This window comes from Suncus etruscus, chromosome 7 (genome assembly GCF_024139225.1).
Source record: "Suncus etruscus isolate mSunEtr1 chromosome 7, mSunEtr1.pri.cur, whole genome shotgun sequence".
NCBI lineage: Eukaryota > Metazoa > Chordata > Mammalia > Eulipotyphla > Soricidae > Suncus > Suncus etruscus.
The window spans coordinates 67,723,346-67,747,944 of NC_064854.1; the positions used below are offsets into that span (position 1 = coordinate 67,723,346).

The 24,599-nt window shown below is 35.8% G+C and overlaps 1 protein-coding gene and 2 pseudogenes across 1 annotated transcript in view; all 3 read right to left on the minus strand.

Annotated features, from left to right (window-relative positions):
* The window catches only part of LOC126013600 (protein max-like), a 65,255-nt pseudogene extending 54,298 nt beyond the window's left edge, over window positions 1-10,957 (minus strand).
* The window catches only part of KCNQ5 (potassium voltage-gated channel subfamily Q member 5), a 722,711-nt gene that overhangs the window by 600,458 nt on the left and 97,654 nt on the right, over window positions 1-24,599 (minus strand).
* On the minus strand, window positions 19,827-20,726 carry LOC126013744 (transmembrane protein 19-like; annotated as a pseudogene).

Consider the following 24,599-nt stretch of genomic DNA (forward strand, 5'->3'; position numbering starts at 1 on the left):
GATCATGGGGCTTCAAATAGCCAGACTTGCTTAGGGATACAACACACAGCTACTGCAAACATGATGCATGGCCACACAATTAACTTCTGCTTTTCAAATATTTATATTTGGGACTGTGCTAACTTTTCTTATAGCTACAAAACCTAGTCTATCAAATGAAGCACAGTAAAAATGCACATGCATACAATATTTCACCTAGAAAATACCTCTATAAAATAGATAGAATTTAAATTAGAATCACTATTTCACCATAACACTGAAAGCTAAAATTAAGTGTTAAGTTCTGGTATTAATACAAACAATGGGTTCGGTGGTAAAATGCATACCTTGCCTGCAGGGGGGGCTATGTTCTATCTCTGATACAGTAAAAGAGAAAAAAGAAAAGTAGGTGTTAAAGATAGATCCAATATAGTCTTCAAAGCTGTCAAATAATAAGTATGTCACTACTAGAGACATTGAAAAGCTGAATTTTTGAAATTGCCATTCTTTTATCATGTTCCATAAATAAAAATAAAAATAAAATGGGCTTGTATTTACAAGTTTATTTTGTAATGCAAATTATAGAGCTGCAGGTAACATTAGATTAAATTTCACTTAATTATTAACACATTGAGTTAAATTTTAATCACTAATCATGAAAAATACTTAATAAAATGCAGTATTTGCATTATGAAATATTTCATTAATTTGATTAAACAATACTTAGATATTACCAGCAGATTAAGGCACTACTTATTACTATATTTATTTATATAGTTGCACTTTTATGTCTATCCCATTCAATGCCATTTAAATCTTTTAAGTATTTTATGAATGTTGTGAAACCTGAAGTCAAAAGTCTCATTTGAATCATGCTTTATCTAAAAAGATTTAAAAAAAAATCAAACTTTTTTTTTTTAATTTTTGTGTAGAAGCTTCAAAGAATAGTTTTCAACACTGGCGGGTTTTTTTGAGCTAAAAATATTAGTTGCTGTCTTCACCCATAAAAGATATTTTCTTTTGAAACATTTTTGTTTATCTATCATGAAATTAAAAAATAGTAGGAGCCAGAGAGATAGCATGGAGGTAAAGCGTTTGCCTTGTATGTAGAAGGTTGGTGGTTCAAATCCTGGCATCCTATATGGTCCCCTGAGCCTGCCAGGAGCAATTTCTGAGCATAGAGTCAGGAGTAACCCCTGAGCGCTGCCTGGTATGACCCAAAAAACCCCCAAAAGAAGTAAAGCAACACAGCACAACAAAAAGGGAAGATTTTTATTCTAGTTTATTGCTTGATATTTTTCCTCAAAGGAAAAAAAATTCAGGTAATTTTTTGTTATAGTGTAAAGGGCATGAAAATTGGCAAAAGCCCACACTCCCTAGGTATGAAAGATCTTAGAGCAGACTTGGGTAAATCAAACAGTTGCACTCTCTTCAACACATTATGTTATGTTTTGCATTTGGACTTCACTGCACTCTCTCAGAGAAATGTCAACTCAAGGGCATGGCCTCAAAAGACCACCACAGCCACTTGCTTAGAAATGTATCAGTTTTAATCAAATACTTTTTATCAGGTGCTTTATAGAAAATCATTTACTTCTATTATTAACAAAAGCATATCATTGCCTAAACATAAAAATAAATAACTGGATATCAGCCCATAAACTACCTGTAAGTCTTGGACAGATCTTACTTAGAGAACTGTGGTTATTTATATCAAATACTGAGAAGAAAACTGATCCCCTGAAGGGACAGCAGCTGATATAAATAGCAATAGAAAGAGGAGCAGGGAAAGTTATATTTCTTCGTGTGAGCAGATCAAATAGAGCATTTGCAACCCTGTTTTTGTTTGTTTTGGGTTTGGGTTTGGGGTCACAGCTGGCAGTTTCCAGGGCTAATATTATTACTTATTTCATATTCAGGGACCACTCTTGGCAGCCTTGGGAGATCTAATGGGTGCTTGAATGTAATATCAAGGTATATTTTATTGTCCTGAGTCTTAAGTGAAACAAATATATTAGATGATATTTGAATAGCAGTGCATTACATATTCAAAGGATCTCTACTGCAATGAAAGACAGTAAACGTCTCTTGAAACCTAGCCATTCTGCACTATCCTTCTGACCTCCATCATATTACTCTAGAATATTTGACCAAATCTTAAATTCACTCAAAAGGCAGGAATATTTTGTTGCTCCCTAATATATGATAGCAATTAAATGCTGTGATGTTTGTGGCTAAATGGCAAGGGTCAGCAGGGAGTGGGGTGAAATGGAAGTGTATGGCAGACCTACTTCAAATATGTTTCAAAGCAAATATATTTGTCTCCTTTGTCATTCTTATTTTCCTGGAGGCTTGTTTAATTGTTTAACTTCTACTTTAGTTGCATCAGATAAGTATTTTCTTCTTACTTTCAGTTTAACTTTTTTCACAAAGTGATAAACAAATCTTTTAGAGTATGTCATCCTATTCAGCTGTGCCAGTATGTTACTTAAAGTGATACTTACAGATTAGAAGCATCAATATCACTGGGAAAGTTGTTCAAAATGTAATGTTTCACCTCTGATACCAATTTTCTACCACTATCAGATTACCATATTTTTCATACCATGAGACTCACTTTTTTTCCCTCCAAAAGACAGAGGAAAATGTCTGTGCATTTTATGGAGTGAATGCTGCCTGGAGCTGAAGCCTGAGTATTTAAAAAATGTTTTTTCTTTACTGATGTAAAAAAAAAAGTTAGGTAAATATGTTTAACCAGCTGTTTACCGGTGTATTGTAATGCACCAATTGTTTTAGAATACTTTTTTCTTATTTTCCTTGTCTAAAACCTATGTGCGCCGGCGCGGTGGTGCTAGAGGTAAGGTATTTGCCTTGTCAGCACTAGCCTAGGAAGGACAGCATTCAATCCCCCCTCCCCCCGTCCCATATGGTCCCCCAAGCCAGGAGCGACTTCTGAGTGCATAGCCAGGAGTAACCCCTGAGCGTCACCGGGTGAGGCCCAAAAAAACAATAAATAAAGAAATAAAAATCTATGTGCATCTATTATAAATGCCAGGTTCGTCTTATGGAGCAAAAAATATTGTAGTTTTTTTTTTTTAAATATATCCCAGGTGATTCACAAGCATTCATTTTAAAGAAACAATGCCTTACAAGACATTTGAATTTTTGCTTTTCCAGTTGGAAGATAATAATCTCATTCACCTTAAGGACACTCTTTCTTACAGGTTGGCTGCTGAAGGTAAGATAGTAAATTTTGTACTTTTTATTAAATCAAAGTCTTCCTGACTATTACTAATAGGATGACAAGAGAAAACGAAGAAGGTGATTTCATGTGGCATTTTGTATTTAACCATAGACCTTTTGTTAGTGGTCAACTTTAAATCAACTAAGTCTCAATTCTGTCCATTAAATTTCTTAATATCCTTATGTTTTATCTCCAGTCATAGGTGACAATAATGTATTACTAAATCCACCCTTTAAACAGAGGCTCTTTTCTCTAATTTTTATTTATTTATTTATTTATTTATTTATTTATTTGTTGTTATTGCTTATTTAATCACACCAGCAGTACTCAGGAGTTACTCCTGGGTCTATGCTCAGATATTGCTTCTGGCAAGCTCAGCGGAGAACCATATGAGATGCTGGGGATTGAACCTGGGTTGACTGTGTGCAAGACATATGCCCTACATATCCACTCACTCTGGACTCAGTTTCTCTAATTTACTGATAACTAGTGTAATTTTCATATTTAAGCCTCCTGGTACTATTATTCAGTCATGTTTTCTTTATATTGCAAGCACTGGAAAAAGACTTTTTCTTAAGAGTTTAATCACCTGAAAAATTTAGAATAATTCCTAACCTTCAACCTCCCACAAATTCTCTATGTTGGCATTTATCAAGTCCAAATTAGAGGGAGGAGGATATGATTAGACAAATAAATAAGAACTTACAGAACTAGAGTTTAAGGTATAAAATGGGTTACTGCCTTTAATGGATGTTTCTTACTTCCTAGATGCTTGGCTTCCATCTGCACAGCTGAGCCCACAGAAGTGTTCAGCCACACTTGAAACTCTTCACAAACTTTCATCTTCTTTTTTTTTAATCTATTAGACATTCTTTTTATTTTTCTTTTTTTTATTTAAACACCTTGATTACATACATGATTGTGTTTGGGTTTCAGTCATGTAAAGAACACCACCCATCACCAGTGCAACATTCCCATCACCAATGTCCCAAGTCTCCCTCCTCCCCACCTGACCCCCGCCTGTACTCTAAACAGGCTTTCCATTTCCCTCATACATTCTCATTATTAGGACAGTTCAAAATGTAGTTATTTCTTGAACTAAACTCATCAGTCTTTGTGGTGAGCTTCCTGAGGTGAGCTGTAACTTCCAGCTCTTCTCTTTTGTGTCTGAAAATTATTATTGCAAGAAGTTCTTTCATTTTTCTTAAAACCCATAGATGAGTGAGACCATTCTGCATTTTTCTCTCTCTCTCTGACTTATTTCACTCAGCACAATAGATTCCGTGTACATCCATGTATAGGAAAATTTCATGACTTCATCTCTCCTGAACAGCTGCATAATATTCCATTGTGTAGACTAGGATGTGTCTTCGGCTGGTTTTTCTGGGGTCTCTTTTGGTTGGTACTCTTAGAGCATGCAGGATTTGATCACATATATTCTTTAGCTCTGGAAGTTTCTCTTTAATGATGTTCTTGACCATTGATTCTTCCTGGAAATTTTCTTCCTGGGTCTCTGGGACTCCAATGATTCTTAAGTTGTTTCTGTTGAGCTTATCATAGACTTCTATTTTCATCTGTTCCCATTCTTTGACTAATTTTTCCATTGTCTGCTCATTTGCTTTAAGTTTTTTTTCCAATATCTCCTGCTGTATGAATTGTTATGTATCTCATCTTCCACAGCACCAAGTCTATTCTCAGCTTCTGATACCCTGTCCCAGAGCTTATCCATTTTGTCATTCACTTTGTTTACTGACTTTTTCAGGCCTGTTAGTTGACATGTTATTTCAGTTTGGAGTTTTGTGATTTCTGTCTTTATATTTTCTTGGTTCTTATTAGTGTTCTGTTCAACTCGATCCATGGTTTATTTGAGTTCTTTGAGCATCTTCCATATTGCTAGTCTTAACTGAGAGGTTGATTAGTTGGTTGGTCATTATCTGGTCATCAGAATTGTCATCTTCATTCTCTATGTCTGATGCTGGCCTGCGTTGTTTCCCCATTGTCATACTTGTATTGTGGGTTTTTCTACGTGTTGTGGTGGTATTCATTAGCTATATGATGCAGGCAGCACACTCCTCTGGCTCCTCCCTTTCTGGATGGGCTGACTTGCCTCTAAGGGAGGGGAGTCCTCTGTGGATGAAGCCTCACACTGGATCAAATCTTAGGCCCGAGCATGCAACAGAGAAGACAGTCCGGAGGGAAATGCTTGCTTCTGTGATCTAGCACAGTTCTTAGTGTGATTTTTTTTCTTCTTGTTGTGATGGTGTTCTTTTCTTAGAAAGAGCGCACAGCCGTGTAGCAAAGCGGAGCTAAGTGCTCTGCTGGAGCCTCTTTTCGGCCTACTCCCAAGAGGTTCATGCAAGAGGACAGTAGACAGACATACACAGGTAGCACTCACAGTTTTTCACAGTTGGGCCCCACTGGGCAGGCGTAGTTTCATGGATTTTCCCAGCCTGATGTCAGAAACAGGGGACCCGACTTCTGCCAGACTTTCATCTTCTTTATGGTTTGATGACCATGACTTTAAACAACATAGAATGTGATAAAACTTCAGCTTATCCTTTGAGAATCTATTGTAATCTCTTTAGTGGTGACAAAGATAGAATCCAAAGCTTCACACATGTTGATGTGCACTCATGTGTAAGAGAACCACGTCTCTTAGTAATTCAATCCTATATGGGCCCAGGTCCACTGAGATAGATGTTGCAAATTACCTCTGCCTCTCTGTACAACAACTACCCAGGGAAAATCCAACATTTGTAGAAAGTTTACAATTACTCACTACTAGGAAAGTTTTCTCAAGACAAATTGATCCTGGCTGCTAAAATGACTTTCCTTCCTCCACTCAAAATGATTCAGACTTGATCTCCCTTAACACCTTTCCACCAAACTGCTTCACCACTAGGGCATTCAATAGGTCTTCAGATTCAACTGGAAATTTTAGTGCCTTGAACTGAAAATAAGAAAAATTACAAAAACAAAAATATAAAATAAATAAAAAGAAAAATTACATACAAATTTTTGAACTAGAGATAATTGAAATAGAAACACTCAAGTGGCTCTCTGCAGATGCTATTCAAAAAAGACATCAAAGTTTATTGGATTACTATAATAAAAATGTCTGGAAAAATGATTAATTTGGTAAATAATTCTATTTTGGGTGGCCACACCTTGGTTTCAGTCTGCTGAGGTTTTGAGCAAAGAAAACAGATGGGTTGTACCTCGATTCCAGACCCAAAGATTTAGTGAGATAATGTAGTTCTATTGTTTTGAGCCATTATACCTTGGTTAACTATAACATTGCAGTAGATAATGAACACAATAACCTAAGCTTACAGTGGTGTAGGTTTTCTAAAAACTCTGAGTTAATTTTATGCTCTCATATTAAAGATTTGTAGCATATGAAGCAGACTCTGAATGATATTAAATCCTGGGACCATAAACTAGCAGAAGAGCTGCTGTGAGAATTAATAGATTCTCAGCCCTCAGTTTTCACTCACTGAATATACCATCTATAATTCTGCTGCAATCTCTGATAGAGAAACAAATTATTTATGGGACAATGATTCTCTTTAAATGTTATGTTTGTAAAAGTGGTGTCTATATTATCATTTAAGAAATAATGGGTTTGAAATGAAATTTAGTGAAGCAGCAAAAGCTCAGACTTTCTGTTATGAAATGAAAGAAGTTCAGAAGAACAGACTAATCAGAGTAAAATGAAAAAATGAGCAGTTACTGAAAGGTCATTGAAAGGGCAGGAAATGCTAAAATTAAAATAGATTTTTTTCTTTTGTATTATTTGTGGGTACATCGCAAAGCTTCTCAAAGATGATTTAAGTCAATAAGATATAGCACTATTATCAAACGTTTTATGCTGTTAGTGAATATTATAAGAGAGAAATAAATAATATTATTTATCACAATTCTTACATTTTTACAATTTTATTTTTTAATATTTTATTTAAACACCTTAATTACATACATGATTGTGTTTGGGTTTCAGTCATGTAAAGAACACCACCCATCACCAGTGCAACATTCCCATCACCAATGTCCCAAATCTCCCTCCTCCCCACCCGACCCTCGCCTGTACTCTAGACAGGCTCTCCATTTCCCTCATACATTCTCATTATTAGGACAGTTCAAAATATAGTTATTTCTCTAACTAAACTCATCAGTCTTTGTGGTGAGCTTCCTGAGGTGAGCTGTAACTTGCAGTTCTTTTCTCTTTTGTGTCTGAAAATTATTATTACAAGAATGTCTTTCATTTTTCTTAAAACCCATAGATGAGTGAGACCATTCTGCATTTCTCTCTCTCTTTCTCTCTCTCTCTGACTTATTTCACTCAGCATAATAGATTCTGTGTACATTCATGTATAGAAAAATTTCATGACTTCATCTCTCCTGAACAGCTGCATAATATTCCATTGTGTATATGCGCCACAGTTTCTTTAGCCATTCGTCTGTTGAAGGGCATCTTGGTTGTTTCCAGAGTCTTGCTATGGTAAATAGTGCTGCAATGAATATAGGTGTAAGGAAGGGATTTTTTGTATTATATTTTTGTGTTCCTGGGGTATATTCCTAGGAGCGGTATAGCTGGATCGTATGGGAGCTCAATTTCCAGTTTTTGGAGGAATCTCCACATTGCTTTCCATAAAGGTTGAAATAGATGGCATTCACACCAGCAGTGAATAAGAGTTCCTTTTTCTCCACATCCCCGCCAACACTGTTTATTCTCATTCTTTGTGATGTGTGCCATTCTCTGTTGTATGAGGCGGTCAAGATCTCATATTTTTACAATTTTCATACTGACCATTGATATCTTTTTGTCCTAGATAGAGAATCCAGGATCTCAAACATGTAGGTCAAATGTATTACTTTAAATCATTCACTCATACACACAGCTAAGATAAATCTCATGAAATAATACTAGTCTATTAGTATTATGGTAAAGTAAAACTATATCACAATCAACATTGAGTACGTTTTCATTAAAATATAAACATAACAAAAAATCCCCAAATAAGCAATACAAAATCAATCAACATCCTAACAAACAAAACCACAGCAAAAACCAATCATACTATTCTTTATATATCAAAACTGAGTGTACAAGGCCCACAGGATGAAAACTCTTCAACACCTACTCCAACCTTCCCTCAAACTCAGGAAATTGCTTGTAACTGCCAGTGTGGTGCCTTCTAAAGAGAAAAATATATCATTTATGTATTTTTTTAGAATCCTTTAAAACAAAGACAGAGACTATGACCTCAAAATTTTATGAATCTGTATAAGTGGTGACCGTGGGAGTACTATTTTAACTCCTTAAAATGGTTTCTTAGTTCTAAAAAAATGAAAATGTGATTTAATTTTTCATGAAAATATTTTAATTCTGATAAACTGTAAGACTAAATGGTGATTTCTAGGTTCATATTTTGCTGAAGCTAAGTTGTCTTAACTGGTCTTAAAGATAGAATTAAATCAAACTGTACTCTATTCAGTTTCCTATTTTCTGCTTTTTATTGTCTCTTTTTTTTTCCTCTGAAAATACTTTGAGGAGAAAAAAAAAATGCTTCTTTCTAGTGGCAGTAATAGAAAGTTAACTCCATAAATCTATTTCTCCTTCTTCCATTGCAACATAATCACTACATTCTTAGGATAAGCCCCTTATACTGGTAAGAATAACATGAACAAACAAAAAAGAATTGAGCTTTTGAAGAGTCTTGGAAGTTTACCTCAGTTTATGGTACTACCTTTTTCCCTGACTGTCTATTCTCATGTCTGAAAGTATATGTTGGCTAACGTTAGGAGTCTTCTTGGAATCATAAAGCAAACTTAAAAATGGGATCATACAATGAAGATACTAGTATAGCAATAAAAGATAGGAATCACTAATATTTATGTAATCCCACTGATATTTAAAGTTGATATGCAGAACTAATTTTTAAGTGAAAAAATTTATCTTGCTTAAAGTCACTTTTACATGGGTTAGCTAATTTATTTAGCCAAATTCAAACGATAAAAATCCTTAGATTTATTTCTTTTCTACTTATTAATTACACTTATTCTATCTCCCAGAACCTTCTTTCTATGTAGTCTGTGCCTTGCTCATGTTGTATGCAATAGACAAATCTGGGGGCTTTTGTTGTATTTTCTAAGTCCAAGGTAAAATAAGAACAAAAGGCAATTAATGAGAACTATGTCAGAAATATATAAAAAACAATTTTGAAATGTTTCTAAAGGACATAAAAAAACAAACCTAATAGAAAAGCAGACTGCCCACTCATCATAGAGACCTATAACAATATTCTAATACTTCTTCTTCTTTTTTTTTCTTTTTTTTTTGGTTTTTAGGTCACACTCGGTGATGCTCACGGGTTATTCCTGGCTATGCACTCAGAAATCACTCCTGGCTTGGAGGACCATATGAGATGCCTGGGGATCAAACCGCAGTCTGTCCTAGGTCAGTTGCATACAAGGTAAATGCCCTACTTCTGCACCACTGTTCCGGTCCTTGTTCTATTACTTCTATCCACAGAAACAGGTGCAGTATGCATACAGAACCCAAGGACTCACACTACAGAGCTCACTTTTAGAATGATTCAATGTCTTAATTATGTCTATAATAACTGTTTAAATATTTTTTGTCCGCAGGGGTTCTTGAAGATATAGGTTGGTCAACTGAATTTTGCATTATAGTGTTTTATCATACTATACTCTAAATACAGTCCTCAACATGATAATGCCTTGACAAAACACTCCCTCTTATCTATCTTCCATATGATTATACCCACTATCATGATCTAATGCTTATGTCCACAGAGACTATTGAAATAGGCAACTGCACACCATAGATGTTTATTACAGGCCTGGTTCATTGACTATGCTTTTTACAATTTGTTTTTGTTTTTTAAGCCAAGCTATCTTACTATTAGACCACAAGGTCCATATTGTCAGATTGCTTCCATGAAAGAAATTTGGAGGCTTCAGACATAGTAAACAATATGCCATGGGGTACAGAGCTCACTATCATAATGCTTACTATATTTGATGGGAAAAGTATTATTGTTCTAAGAATGCTCCATCAAAATCTAACCCCAGAAGCTTTATCTAGCAAAATTTATCCCTACCATCAATGAATTGCCTAGATACTGGCAAACACCCCACACGTTCTGGCATCATTTTTTTTATTGTTTTAAGAGCTCTGACCCATTCTATAAAGGTAACTCCTTCAACTGTAACCTACAAATAGATCTCCATTGTATGTCTATATGTGTGTGATTTTGTGTGAGAGTGTGCATGTGGTTGATTCCTGTATGCCTATCTAATCTATATTGTACATAATCCTGGTTTATATTGATATAGTTCCTATTATATAATGTCCTTCCTCCTTACCCCCATCTACCACCTTACAAGTCCTCCTCTAACCTCTCACCACCCCAATTCTGATCCTCTATCTACCCCTATTTAACCTCTTCACCCTTAGTTCTTTTTTTTAATATCTTTATTTAAGCACCTTGATTACAGAGATGATTGTAGTTGGGTTTTAATCACGAGTGCAACATTCTTATCACCATTAGTTCTTAACTCCTCAGGGACCAGAAACTTCACCCTACCCCAGCAAGCTGCCAGCCAACTCCCAAAGTGAAAGGACACCCTCTCAACCTGCCCTGTCTCACCCTTGGAAGAATCTGCAAACCCACTTCTGTAGACCCATTCTCGGCCCTTTCCTTCCATCTCGGCCCAATGTAGACTGTAGCTTGCTATGAGATACAGCTCCTGAGAGACCCTCAGCTCAAGGACACTACTTGATTCCCCACTTCTGTGAACCAGTTCTCAGACTTCATAAGACCATGACACTGGATGAAATTACACTCTGTATTCTACACACCTATCTCAAAAGACTTAAAGAAGATTTCTATATTTCTTTTGTATGTTTTTGCAGATGCATTTTCTTAATAGTTATAATTTTTAGTGTCTATTTCCCTATGTAAAGGTAGGTTTACCCCATATCTGCTGTGTGTCTGCTTAGTAGAAAATTCAAGTAGAGAAGTCATGGTTAACTTCTAGGGATATTCCCTAGGAACTAAAAAAAAGCAATACAAAAATCCCTTCCTAACACCTATATTCATTGCAGCACTATTTACAACAGCCAGACTCTGGAAATAACCAAGATGCCCTTCAACATATGAATGGCTAAAGAAACTGTGGTACATATGTATAAAGGAATATTATGCAGCTGTCAGGAGAGATGCAGTCATGAAATTTTCCTATACATAGATGTACATGGAATCTATTATGCTAAGTCAGAGAGAGATACAAAATAGTCTCACTCCTCATCTATAGGTTTTAAGAAAAATTAAAGACATTGAAATAATTCCCAGAGATTAGGGCCAGAAGAACTGGCTCAAGATATGAAGCTCACCACACAAAGTGTTGAGTGCAGTTAGAAAAATAACTACACTAAGAACTATCATAACAATGTCATTGAGTGAGGGATGTAGAAAGCCTGTCTTGAGTACAGATGGGGGGTGGAGGATGAAGGAACTGGGGGCATTGGAGGTGGAAACTTTGCACTGGTGAAGGGGGAGGTGTTCTTTTTATAACTGAAACTCAAGTACAATTATGTTTGTGATCACAGTGTTTAAATAAAAATATTATTTTTATAAAAGGAAAAGTCATGGTTAGATTATGAGCTCAGGTTAAAATCAGGTTTATATTGTTATTTTTCCCCCATATGCACCAGGACTATCAGGTGACATCATTCCTTTCTACATAAGAACACTAAAATGGGGGAAATCTTACATATAGAAAGAAGTCCTTATCTAATAGCGACAAAAACTTATAAATTTTATAGTGCAGGGCTGTCTTTTACCCTAAAGGTTTGTCATGGAGACTTGACTTGGGCTTCAATGGATTGGACATCAAGTGTCCAACCCTTCAGATCCCAACATTGGTACCTGCACAGTTTATTGCACCAGCACCAGAAATCAAAATCCCCCTAGTGAGGCCCATAGGCCAACCTGGCACCAACCTGCTCCAGGGTAGGTCAATAGAACACCCTGTTGATGATGAGGAAACAGCAACAACTTGATCTACGGGCAGATCAATATATCTTACCACCCAATGGTGAGATGAAATCAGAATATGCTCTGTCCTAGGATCTGTGCAAGAACCAAGATCTCTAAGTACACAAGACTGACTACAACATTCATGACTATGCAGAATTTGCCTTGGGACCACAAAGAAAGACTTTATCCTGAGCAGAACTTTCTCTGAGACCAAAAAGAGAGACATTGGGGTTGGACAACTAACAAGCCTGGAGCCTGTAGTCAGTCTTTTGACAGTTTGCAACATGGTTGGAGACACCTTGTATCTCTAGGCCAATGAAATTTCCTTTCTAATTTCCCCAACATTTGCTGTAACTATGCAAAAAAAAAGTCACATTTGACCCATCCCCCCTTTTTTTCTTATTTCTAAGTCTTACTACAAATTGGGGGGGGGGAGTGGATGGGCCAAGGGCCAAGTGGTCTCAGGAGCCACTTAGAAGGGGGAAAAAATGTCAGATCTAAATACCCATCCCAAAGTCAAACAACAGTAGAATCAAGAGACAACAAACTACAAGCTAAACACAAAATAGACCTGTTACACTGGTAGTCTTGGGAACAGGGCATGGAGGTATGGGATACATGCAGGGAAGTAGGTTGGAGGAAGTCAACACTGATGGTGGGTATGGTACTAATTCACTGCCATTAAATGCCTAAAATACAACTGTGAAAGACTTGAAATTCACAATGGTCTCAATAAAAAAAAAAAACAGATTGCTCTTGGGCAGGGAAATTACCATAAAGAGTCATTTTTTTCAAAATTAATTTGTTTGTGAAATAGCATCTCATAAGAAGTACAATTTTTTATTTTTTATAAAAACTTTATTTACACACATGATTAAAAGTATGATTGTATGACTACAATGTATGATTACAAGTATGATTGGGTTTCAGTCATAAACAGAACACTTCCCTTCACCAGTGCAACATTCCCACCACTAATGCCCCCCCCCCCCGCTTGTATTCAAGACAGGCATTCTACCTCTCTCACTCGTTAACATTGTCATGCTAGTTGTTAGTGTAATTATTTCCCTAACTGTATTCACCACTCTTTATGCTGAGCTTCACATAGTGAGCCAGTCCTTCTAGCCCTCAACTCTGTTGTCTCTGGGCATTATTACAATAATGTCTTTAACTTTTCTTAAAACCCATATATGAGTGAGACTATTCTATCTCTCTCCCTCTGACTTATTTCACTCAGTATAATAGACTCCATCTACATCATGTATAGGAAAATTTCATGAAGAAGTACGTTTCTGGGTCCGGTGAGGTGGCGCTAGAGGTAAAGTGTCTGCCTTGCAAGTGCTGGCCAAGGAAGGACTGCAGTTCGATCCCCCAGCATCCTATCTAGTCCCCCCAAGCTAGGGGCAATTTCTGAGCAATTAAAATAAAACAAATTTCTTTTTTAAATAAAGCAAATTTTGAAAGTGACCATCAATGACAGCTGGAAATGATCACTCTGAACACAAAGTTCTGAAAGGAGAGAAAGTGATATGCTTTGTACACCTTCAGTAGCACGTTGTCTAAAAGAAAAAAGGAAAAGAGGAAAAGAGAGAGCGAGAAGGAGATGAAGATGATGACGATGACAAAGAAGATGAAGAAGAAGAAGAAGAAGAAGAAGAAGAAGAAGAAGAAGAAGAAGAAGAAGAAGAAAATTAGAAGAAAAGAAGAAGAAATATTAGAAGAAAATTAAAAGGAGAAGAAGAAGAAGGAGAAGAAGAAGAAAAATTAGAAGAAAAGAAGAAGAAGAAGAAGAAGAAGAAGAAGAAGAAGAAGAAGAAGAAGAAGAAGAAAAGAAGAAGAAGAAGAAGAAGAAGAAAAATTAGAAGAAAAGAAGAAGAAAAATTAGAAGAAAAGAAGAAGAAAAATTAGAAGAAAAGAAAAAGAAAAATTAACATCCCTTATGGTCCCCGGAGCCTGCCAGGAGAGATCTCTGAGCATAGAGCCAGGAGTAACCCTGTGCCCTGCTGGGTGTGACCAAAAAACCAAAACCAAAACAAAACAAAAACTAATATTTTGGAGACAACTGGACACCATGCAAAAAAAACATTGGGAAAGAAAACAGGCTGCATCTTCATCTTACACACACCAAAAAAAAAAAAAAAAAAACTATAAGGGATCAGAAATTAAAATGTAACAATTATAACCAAAAATTAATAAAGCCATATGTAAAATTGTATAACAAAAACTAAAAACTATACATTAAAATGGACATTTTGGGGCATATATTAATTACAAAATTATGAACAAATTTTGAAACTATGAGCAGAATCATAAATATAATAAAATTCTTAAAATTCAAATAGCCTACTTTTGACTACTTATAATTCAAACAACCAATTATTTTAGTTACATGCAGCTCTTACAAAGTACTCAGTCAGTATCTATTGAAACCAGCAAGATAAAAATACAACAACTCAGTGGAGCATAGATACATTCGAAGAACCATTAATATGCATTTAAACGTACAAGCAGTGGGGTTGGAGAGATAGCAAAGAAGTCAGGGTGACATTATCTGCATATGACACTACCATTGGGTCCCTGGCACCTCATTTAATTTTTTTAATGAAATTACTATAATTTATGTAAGTTACTCACATGCGACTCTGGAAACAGCCAAGATACCCTTCAACAGATGAATGGCTAAAGAACTGTGGTACATATACACAATGAAATATTATGCAGCTGTCAGGAGAGATGAAGTCATGAAATTTTCCTATACATGGATGTACATGGAATCTATTATGCTGAGTGAAAGAAGTCAGAGAGAGAGAGAAAAACACAGAATGGTCTCACTCATCTATGGGTTTTAAGAAAAATGAAAGACATTCTTGCAATAATAACTTTCAGATACAAAAGAGAAAAAAGCTGGAAGTTACAGCTCACCTCATGAAGCTCACCGCAAACAGGGATGAGTTTAGTTAGAGAAATAACTACGTTTTGAACTATCCTAATAATGAGAATGTATGAGGGAAATAGAAAGCCTGTCTGGAGTACAGGCGGGGGTTGGGTGAGGAGGAGGGAGATTTGGGACATTGGTGACGGGAATGTTGCACTGGTGATGGGTGGTGTTCTTTACATGACTGAAACCCAAATACAATCATGTATGTAATAAAGTTGATTAAATTAAAAAAAAAGAAAGAAATACAATGTTCCAATACCAATCCCACCACCAATTTCAACCTTCCTACACAAATGTTCCCAGGATTCTTATCATACATCTCACTTCCAGCCTTCCATTTGACAAGCACCTTTTTAAGTTTAATTATTAAAGTTTCAGTCTTATGTTGTTGACTCTGTGGTATTAGATATTTAGCTCTGTCCTTCTTTAATGCCACCAATGTATCCAAATGCTCTTGACCCCTGCCAGCCATTATTCCACCTCTCTCACACTCCATTTTATCTCTTTCTTTCACACTGTACTCTGGATCAAATGATTTAGGTAATCTCTTTAAACAATTACATTTCCTTGTATTAACACCCTGTACTTATCCTTCTTCTGACTAACTTCATTTAACATGTCTTCCAGTTTCATCCATCTTGCAGCAAACTACATAATTGTACCATTCCTTAGTGCAATGTAATATTCCATTACATATATATATATGTATATATACATATATATCTACATAATATCTACAATAATATCTACAATAATATCTACATCTTCATAATTCAACCATATATGGTGCTTGGGATCTAATCCAAGTCAACCATGTGGAAAACTAGTGTTGCATCTGCTATTCTATGGCTCTGGCCCCTGTATTAGTTGTTTCTGGTAATAATTTTTGAGTCCTATATATTTTAATGCTAAAATTTAGGAGGAAATTTATCTGCTCTGAGAAGTCAAATTCTGTAGCTATTTTGTGCAACTATATATACTATTTTAAATTAATCAGTAAAATTTCCCTCAAACCAGAAATCTAGAGCATCTTCCAGCTTAGGCAGAAAACTTATATAAATTGAAAATTTCTTGCTACCTATCTTTCATTAAATGACAGAAAGTTTATATATTACTTGAAAATGTGTTTTATCTATTAAGAATTACTGCAGTTCAAGATTATAATTATTAAAAATTAAGTCATATGGCCTATTTCCCTTTCTTCCCTCATTTTCCTTACATGTAACCATGTAATGACTTGTATATTTGTCCTAAAGCCTATGGTAAATTAAGTAATATAGTTTCGATCAGACTCAATTACATTTTTTAACTGAGAGACAACCACAGTGAGAGGTCACAAATATTATGAAAAAACATGAATTTATGTTTATACCTGTGTAAAGCCAGACCTTATCAAGACACTGGAGGAGTATAGGCTGCAAGCAATGTTGTTTGCCTCTCACTTTTCACTCAAGGAATGGTGACCAAGGAAGAAAATAGCCACACAAATCTCTCCACAGAGCAGTTATTTCTATTATTTTCTGATAAAGTTTCCATTTCTTATTTTAAATGTTTTTGTTGTTGGCGAGGGGTGGGGCATTCTGAATCAGAATATCTTCTTAAAGCAAAATGGACACTTTTCCAAGACATTTGGGCTGTTTTCAGTAGAGATCCAACAACCACTGTAATTACTTTTCTGTGCTTTAGGAAAAATCTACAAAGAACAGACTCAGACTGATCACAAGGAATTCCTACTTGCAATCTAGTTAAGTTTAATCTTCTAAATTACTTACCAAATTAAGTCACTCTATAAATTACAAAGAGAAAAGTAAAAAGGGTAATTTTTCTTGCTTTAAAAGTTAAAATGATATGAGTTCTATCCTGAAGCATTTATTTAATATGTGTAAAGAAATTTTTCCTTTAAAGGAACTAGTTTAATTTTCTCCTTATTATAAAATAATTACTACCAACTCTAATATACCTGTCATATTTAGTAGGTGATATGGAGTTGAAGTAAAAATAATTCCAGCAACAAATTCTATTGAAATTTGTATAGAACTATAAAACACCCTAAATACTAGCACCTCTTATAATCTTCTAGCTGACAAAAAGTGATTCCTGAGTGCAAATCCAGGAGTAAGTCCTTAAAAATTAGTTTTTTGTGAGCCTCAAAACATCAAAACATCATCAAAAATATCATAACAATGAAATATCACCTCACATGTATGAGACTGACAGTGTGCATATCATATATTTGTTGCTCTAACACATGCTTTGTATTGCTCTAAGGCAAGAAGTTTGTGGTTTTTCATTATGCTGCAATGACAGAAAATTAATTTATTTTCCCTAACACTACTCTTTTCAGAACCTGCTTCTCTCTCTCTCTGTGTCTCTCTCTCTGTCTCTCTGTCTCTCTCTGTCTCTCTCTCTCTCTCTCTCTGGTTATTCTACTTTCCCTGAACTAGTCTTATTTTCCTCTCTCACCTGAACACACAGAGAAACAGTGCTGACATGAAGCCGATGCTATTGTTAACAGGAATGTTGATTTGATTCAATTTCTTAGGAAAATAATATTGATCCTAATTAATATCTGAAAATTGACTTTTCACACTACCCAGTCCCAGAAATTTCACTTCTTGGCATCTATCACAAGAGCACAAAGGTACTATTTTAGAAAAAAAATTGCTCTCAGTAGTAGCCAAAATCTGAAAATAATCATAGGTGTTCAAGAACAGATGACTGAATAAAGAAACAATAGCATATATAACAATAAACTATTATATGTCTATAGAAAAATGTGAAGTCATTCAGTGTGCCACAGTGTTAGTGGAACTAGAGTGTATCACACTAAGTTTAACTAGTCAGGGGGAGAGAGACAGATACAGAATTGTCTCTTTCATATATGAGACATTAAGAACCATAGTAAAAGAATAGCAAATGACCAAAGAAGATGGTCTATCGAACTCAACTTACCTGGGGTATGAGGAGGGATAGATGTGAAGGGAACATGGGACAATGTTGGAAAGAAATGAATACACGGCTGATGGGTTTACTGTTGGATAACTGTATCATGATACCTTATCAACAGTATTATAAATCATAAAACTTCAAATAAAATGTAAGTAAATACAAAACATGATAAACAGTTTGCCAAGACAATGAGAGAAAATAAATGATAATTTTTATTTGGAGCATTTACTTTCATTCTACCATCATACCAACTGACTTAATTTTGGTAGAGGGGCACATCTGTGCTCAGGACTTACTCCTGGCCCTATGCTTGGACATCATTCCTGGTGATGCTGGGGAAAGAACCTGGGATGGACATGTGCAAAGTAAGCACCTTTCCTTTTGTACTATCTTTTTGGCCCTCACAAACTGACTTTTTTCCAAGGGGAGGAGACCATTTCGATTCCTAGATAAAGATCCATATGACTGAGTGTAAATAAATTGCCCAAATCACAAATGCGTAGAAACTCACAGAAGGGGACAAGAGCAATAGTACAGTGAGTAAGGCAAGTAGCCACCATGAGTGATAATAATAATAATAAGTCTCCTTTGCTTTTACATAAAAATAACTTCTAACTTTTTTTTTTTTGGTTTTCGGGTCACACCCGGCCACACTCAGGGGTTACTCCTGGCTCCATGCTCAGAAGTCGCTTCTGGCAGGCTCAGGGGACAATATGGGATGCCGGGATTTGAACCACTGACCTTCTGCATGCAAGACAAACATTTTACCTTCATGCTATCTATCTATCTTCTAACTTCTTATACAGTCTAATGAACATACATAAAAAGACATTTATTGCTTCTTGGGTCACACCCAGAGGTGCTCAGGGATTACTCCTGCTCTAGGCTCAGGAATCACTCCTGACAGGCTGTGACCATATTGGATACCAAGAAAAGAACCCAGGTTGGTCAAGTCTACTATTGCTCAGGCCCGCATTTACTTTTAATCACTAGCCCTGAGAATGGAATAACAAATGTGGAATGTGCCTCATAGCTCACTAGGCACTGAACTTTACACTTTTCACAATTGCAAATGGCAAGTAACAAAAAAATCCAGAACATAACAAAAAGATGCCATCAATTAAAATCACTTCAGACAGACATGACCATTGGATAACTGACATATAAGCATTTCTCTCCCATAGCTGAGAATCATGTCTATTTCTTTTCTTTTCAGTGGGGAAGGGTTGCAGGGATTAAATACAGGCTTATATACATGCTTGAAATATACTCTCTACTTTGGTTCTTCCCTGAACAAAAACCATTCACAAATTATTATCACATTAGTCTCTATAAGTGATTTAACAAATAGCATTTCTATATATCATGCCAGAACTTTCAATTCAATATACCCCAATAGATAGAAAATTGTGTAGCTTCATTGCTTAAGAAGTCACATTTAGCAGAGCAAATACAAGGATAACTGTGATGTACTCTTGCCTATCTAAGAAAGATGGTTTCCAAGGGAATTGGTGAGAGGAAAATGGTGGAATTCCATGACAATGGGATATGAGGGGAGTTGGCATTTCCTCTTTGTCAGACAATTCTTCCTTTTAGGATGAAACATGGAATGGCAAATTTAACAGAATGGTTGGAAAGGAAATAAAGTTTATTCCCTGGGCCAAAACCCCCAAGTAGCTGTTGGGAGCAAGAGAACAAGGACCGATTTACTGTGTTGTTTTCCAGAATGGGCTTTCCTGAGATGTGCTTCACCTCATTTGTGGGGAGTATTGACTAACAACAGGTCAGTGTTTCCATGATAACCAGAAAATTGTATTGTAGCACTTAAATATGAATCCAGAATTAATCCTAGTAATCCAGCCATGCACCCAAATGCAATAATTGGCCACTGAAGAGCAGAAAGGTCCAAATCATTAACACAGACCAAATGTCTAAGTAAGTAAGGTCGACTGGTAAGGAGACTACAGATAAGACCCAAGATTATGACTCCTTCATTGGTCCTCTGTGGAACTTTTCTCCAGGTTGTTATCACCCTTGGTGGGCTTTTACTGAGGACAGTGGCAACTTTTGAAGACCATGTATCTCCAGCACATGAGGACAGTGCAGCCAGGAGAGATAGACACATCCAAGAGGCAGTATGCTGCTTGGAAAAAGCTATTGAGGTTTCCCCAGGGCCATTTTCAATCATGTACAACAAAGCTAGCTCTGTAGGCACAGCTGCATTACAGAACACCTGAAGCCAATTTCTCTGACCTTACATTCTGAATCTAGACTTTTTTCTTTCTGCTTTCCATTTAGTAAGTTTTGATGAGCCAGTGCCATGGAGATATAGGTTGTATTACCATAATAGGTGCCTGCAGTCATGGACATAATCCAGAATGCTAAGGAAGTGCAAATGATCAGGCTCAATATAACTATGCAGGTTATCATTTTTATATATTTTTTGCGCATACAATCATCATGATCTGCAAGGGAAACCAAGGATCATAAGCACATCCTACACCTCATTTTCCAAAGACTGAGACTGTAGCGATGAACCCACCCGCTGCCTGTGGAATTCTCTAGCTCCACGATTATCTGGGCGTGATCCACACCTCCCTGGTCCAGCTCCATCAGTACATCCCCTCGCCTCAAACCCGGGGACTTATAACCCTGCAGCCACGCACACCTGAGTGCCAAGGCCTCGAGAGAAGGTTATCTTCCTCTTTATGAATACTAGAGCAATGTTATTCAAATTAGGAGATCTTCCCCAAGGCGCAGCACTGTGATTCAGGTATGATTCTGAACAGAGGCTCATTCTGTTCCCTTAAAATTATCAGGGAGATGCTGAGTGCTTCTGAAAAAGGAATGATAGGTCAAATGAGTTTGGGTACCTCTATTGCTGAGGTTCTGTCTTTATTGGCTTCAAAACCTCTACTTACTATTTTTTAAACCACTTGTTTTAGTTCTCACATTATTTATAATGGTCCATTCAGGCAATCAGGACCATCTCCCATTCCAAGATGCTCAATGAAACATATCTGCAAAGCACCTTTGCCATAATAATGTGACAGATTTCCAAAGTATAGATATCTTTGGGGCTAGTCTTCAGCCTATCATAATACTGCACAGGTACATTCTCATATAATTTAAAAGTTATTCAAGAAAATACAATGGGCAGAGCAATTGCCTAGTATAGCAAAATTTCCCCTAAGTACCACTAGGAATTATTCCTGAGTACATAAGCAGGAGTACATTATAAGCACTGCTGGGTGCGGTCTGAAAAACAAAGTTATTATTTAAATTGAATAGTAATTGGTATGATTCAAGTAATAGCTGAGGCCAAGTAATCTGGTATTTAGGATGATTCTTTTACATCAGTGTTCCTAAAAAAGTGTTAAAAATCATCTTTTGAGTTTGTCACAGTAATTTCTCTTTGCTATTCTTTAACAAAGTTCTCTCGTTGCTAAAGAATCATATTCATTTTGACTTTGGTGGAGTCTAGGAATCATCTTTTCTGAATAGATGCTCTTAAGCCATTCTTATACAGGTGATCTAAGATCTCTTTTTGAGAAATATTTTGTGTACTTAAATGCTTCATAAATAGACATTCAATTCTTCATCTGTCTAAGCAGGGAACCAGACTCAAATGAAAAAGAACCTACAACAAACAAACATTTAAATATATTCATAAACTTCCCTTTTCAATTTTTAGGCCACACAGTCAGGGTTTAATCCTAGTACTATGCTCAGAGATCACTCTTAGTACTGATCAGGAGAACATATGAGGTGCCAGAGATCAAATCCTGCTGTGTGCAAGGCAAATACTTTGCATTCATGTTATCTCTTCAATTCTTTTATGATTTCTTTAAGATGTATTAGAAACCAAAAGTAATAGAATCACTACAAAAGTTGTTATGTAATCATAACAGGAAAATATTTTTGATAAAGGGAAAGAAGGTATATAAAAATTATTTCATCTCACTTATTGGACATTAATGGCCAGGTAATGTTTAAAATAATAGAGTCTGTAAATTCTATATAACACAATAGTGATGTTGATAATAGTATGAAAATTTCTTTTGTGGGGTAAAAAATATGATGGTGAGAGGGTTAAAATGTCTCAGTATCACACAGCTAGAAAATTACAGAACTATTAATGCTTGATCATTGTCTATTTTCTAAATCTGAATACATTTTTCTCTACAGGAGTAATTTCACAGGAGATTGACAACTCTACACATAAATATAAACATAAATCTATAACTACTTTAGATGACTGAATCTTTTCAAGAAGATTTGAGAAATAAAGCAATAAACTAAAAACCAAAGATTGTCTTATAAATCTTGACAATGTTCACCATCTCAGGACTCTGAATAAATCCCTTAATTTTGGTGGTTTATGTTTAACATATCTGAAACTAAGAGCAAAAATTATATCTAATATTTCTTGTTTCTGGATATTTTATGTCAAAAGAAATTATGATTCACATCCAATATCGATACTACCACACACTGATTGGCTTTTTCTATCTTAAGAAAAGCTTTAGTTGATTAACATATTTTTGGCTCAAAATTACAAAAGGTAGAAATGGAAGGAAACTGCATATCAAACATTATCTAGATTCTGTTGGAACAAAGGATAAAGTAAATATATTTTACCATACTCACTTATTTTAAAAATGCTGAAACATCAATGAGATGAAATAGTGAGAGTCAATTAAAAAATGAGAAAGTTCTTTTTATTTTAAATAATTTTACTTAAATGATTGTGAGATAGTTACAAAGTTGTTCATGGCAGTTTCAGTCATACAATTTTGAACACCCATATCTTTACCAGTGCATATTTCCTGCCAACAATTTACTCAGTTTCCTTCCTGTCCTCCCAACCCTCCTCCATACTGCTTTTATATCAGAGTTTCCTTCTATTTCTCTCTCTCTCATTATATTTTCTTTTTTCTTGTTTAACCACCGTGGTTTGCATATGTTTACTGAAGGGGCATCACACACATCACTTTACCTCCTTTCAGCACCCAGTTCTTGTCTAGAGTGATCATTTCCATCTATTATTGTCATAGTGGTTTCTCTGCCATAACTGCGCTCCCCCAATAGAACAATTTGGCAAAAGGTTATTATTTAATAAATATAAGGCACTAGTAGAACTTAACAGGAAAGAAATCCAATCCTATCAAAAATGTGATGAAGAGAAAAGATATTTCTTCAAAGAAATGCAGGTATCCAAAATGCACATGAAATAATGCTCCATATCACTAATCATCAGGGAGATGCAAATCAAAACTACAGTGCAATACCAACTTACACCATAGAGAACAAGAACAACCAGTGCTGGACAAATGTGGTGAGAAAGGAACTCTCATTCAATGCTGATTGGAATGTAAACTGGCCTAGCTTTTTGGGGAAACAATATAGACATTTCTGAAAAATTAGAAATTGAGCTTCCATATGGCCCAGTAATACTACTCCTGGAAATATACCATATAGGCCCAAAACATGATGCTTCTGGACTCCTACGTTAATTGCAACACTATACACAATAGCCAGAATCTGGAAACAACCCAAGTGTCCAAGAACAGATGAGTGGGTAAAGAAAATGTGGTATATCTACACAACAAAAACTATAAAGCAATTATGAAAAATAAAATCATGAAATTTGCTTATACTTGGCTGGATATGAAGAGTATTATGCTGAGCACAATGAGTCAGGAGGAGAGAGATAGACATAGGATGATCATACTCATTTTGTACAATATAAAATAAAGTAATATGGGAATAATACCAAAAGCAATAGAGATACTGGCCAAGACATCTGGTCCATGATAGAAAACTTGCCGCAAAGAGTGGGAGTGTGCAGTTAAGCAGAAAATTCTTTAATACACAACATTTAAATCAATAGAAATTTCAGTAAATAAATGCGGAAGAGTCCTTCCCTGAGATTCTTGTCATCTATCATTTTAGAAGCTATATGAATAATAATCTGGTCCATGGAAAATTAAAAGCAAATGTTCCAGAAGCTTAAGTAGCTATGAGTTTACAGTAGTAAGAAAGCAAAAGAGAAGGTAGTAAAATTATTTAAAATACAAAACAGCAGCCAGAGTATAGCACAGTGGTAGGGTGTTCGCCTTGCATACAGCCGATCCAGAAAGGACGATGTTCTAATTCTGGCATCCCATTTGGTCCGGCATGCCTGCCAGGAACAATTTCTGAGCACAGAGCCAGGAGTAACCCCTGAGGGCCACAGGATGTGTCCCAAAAACCAAAACCAAAACAAACAAAAACAAACAACCCCCCAAAAAAAGCTTGACATTATAATTCAAAAGTATAGTGTCTTATAATGTCTTAGCTCTCCTCATTAAGGGATAGAAGCCACTCTAGAAGTTAAGCTACGGAAGTGTGCTGCTTTGGAAGCCATACAGTTTGTGGC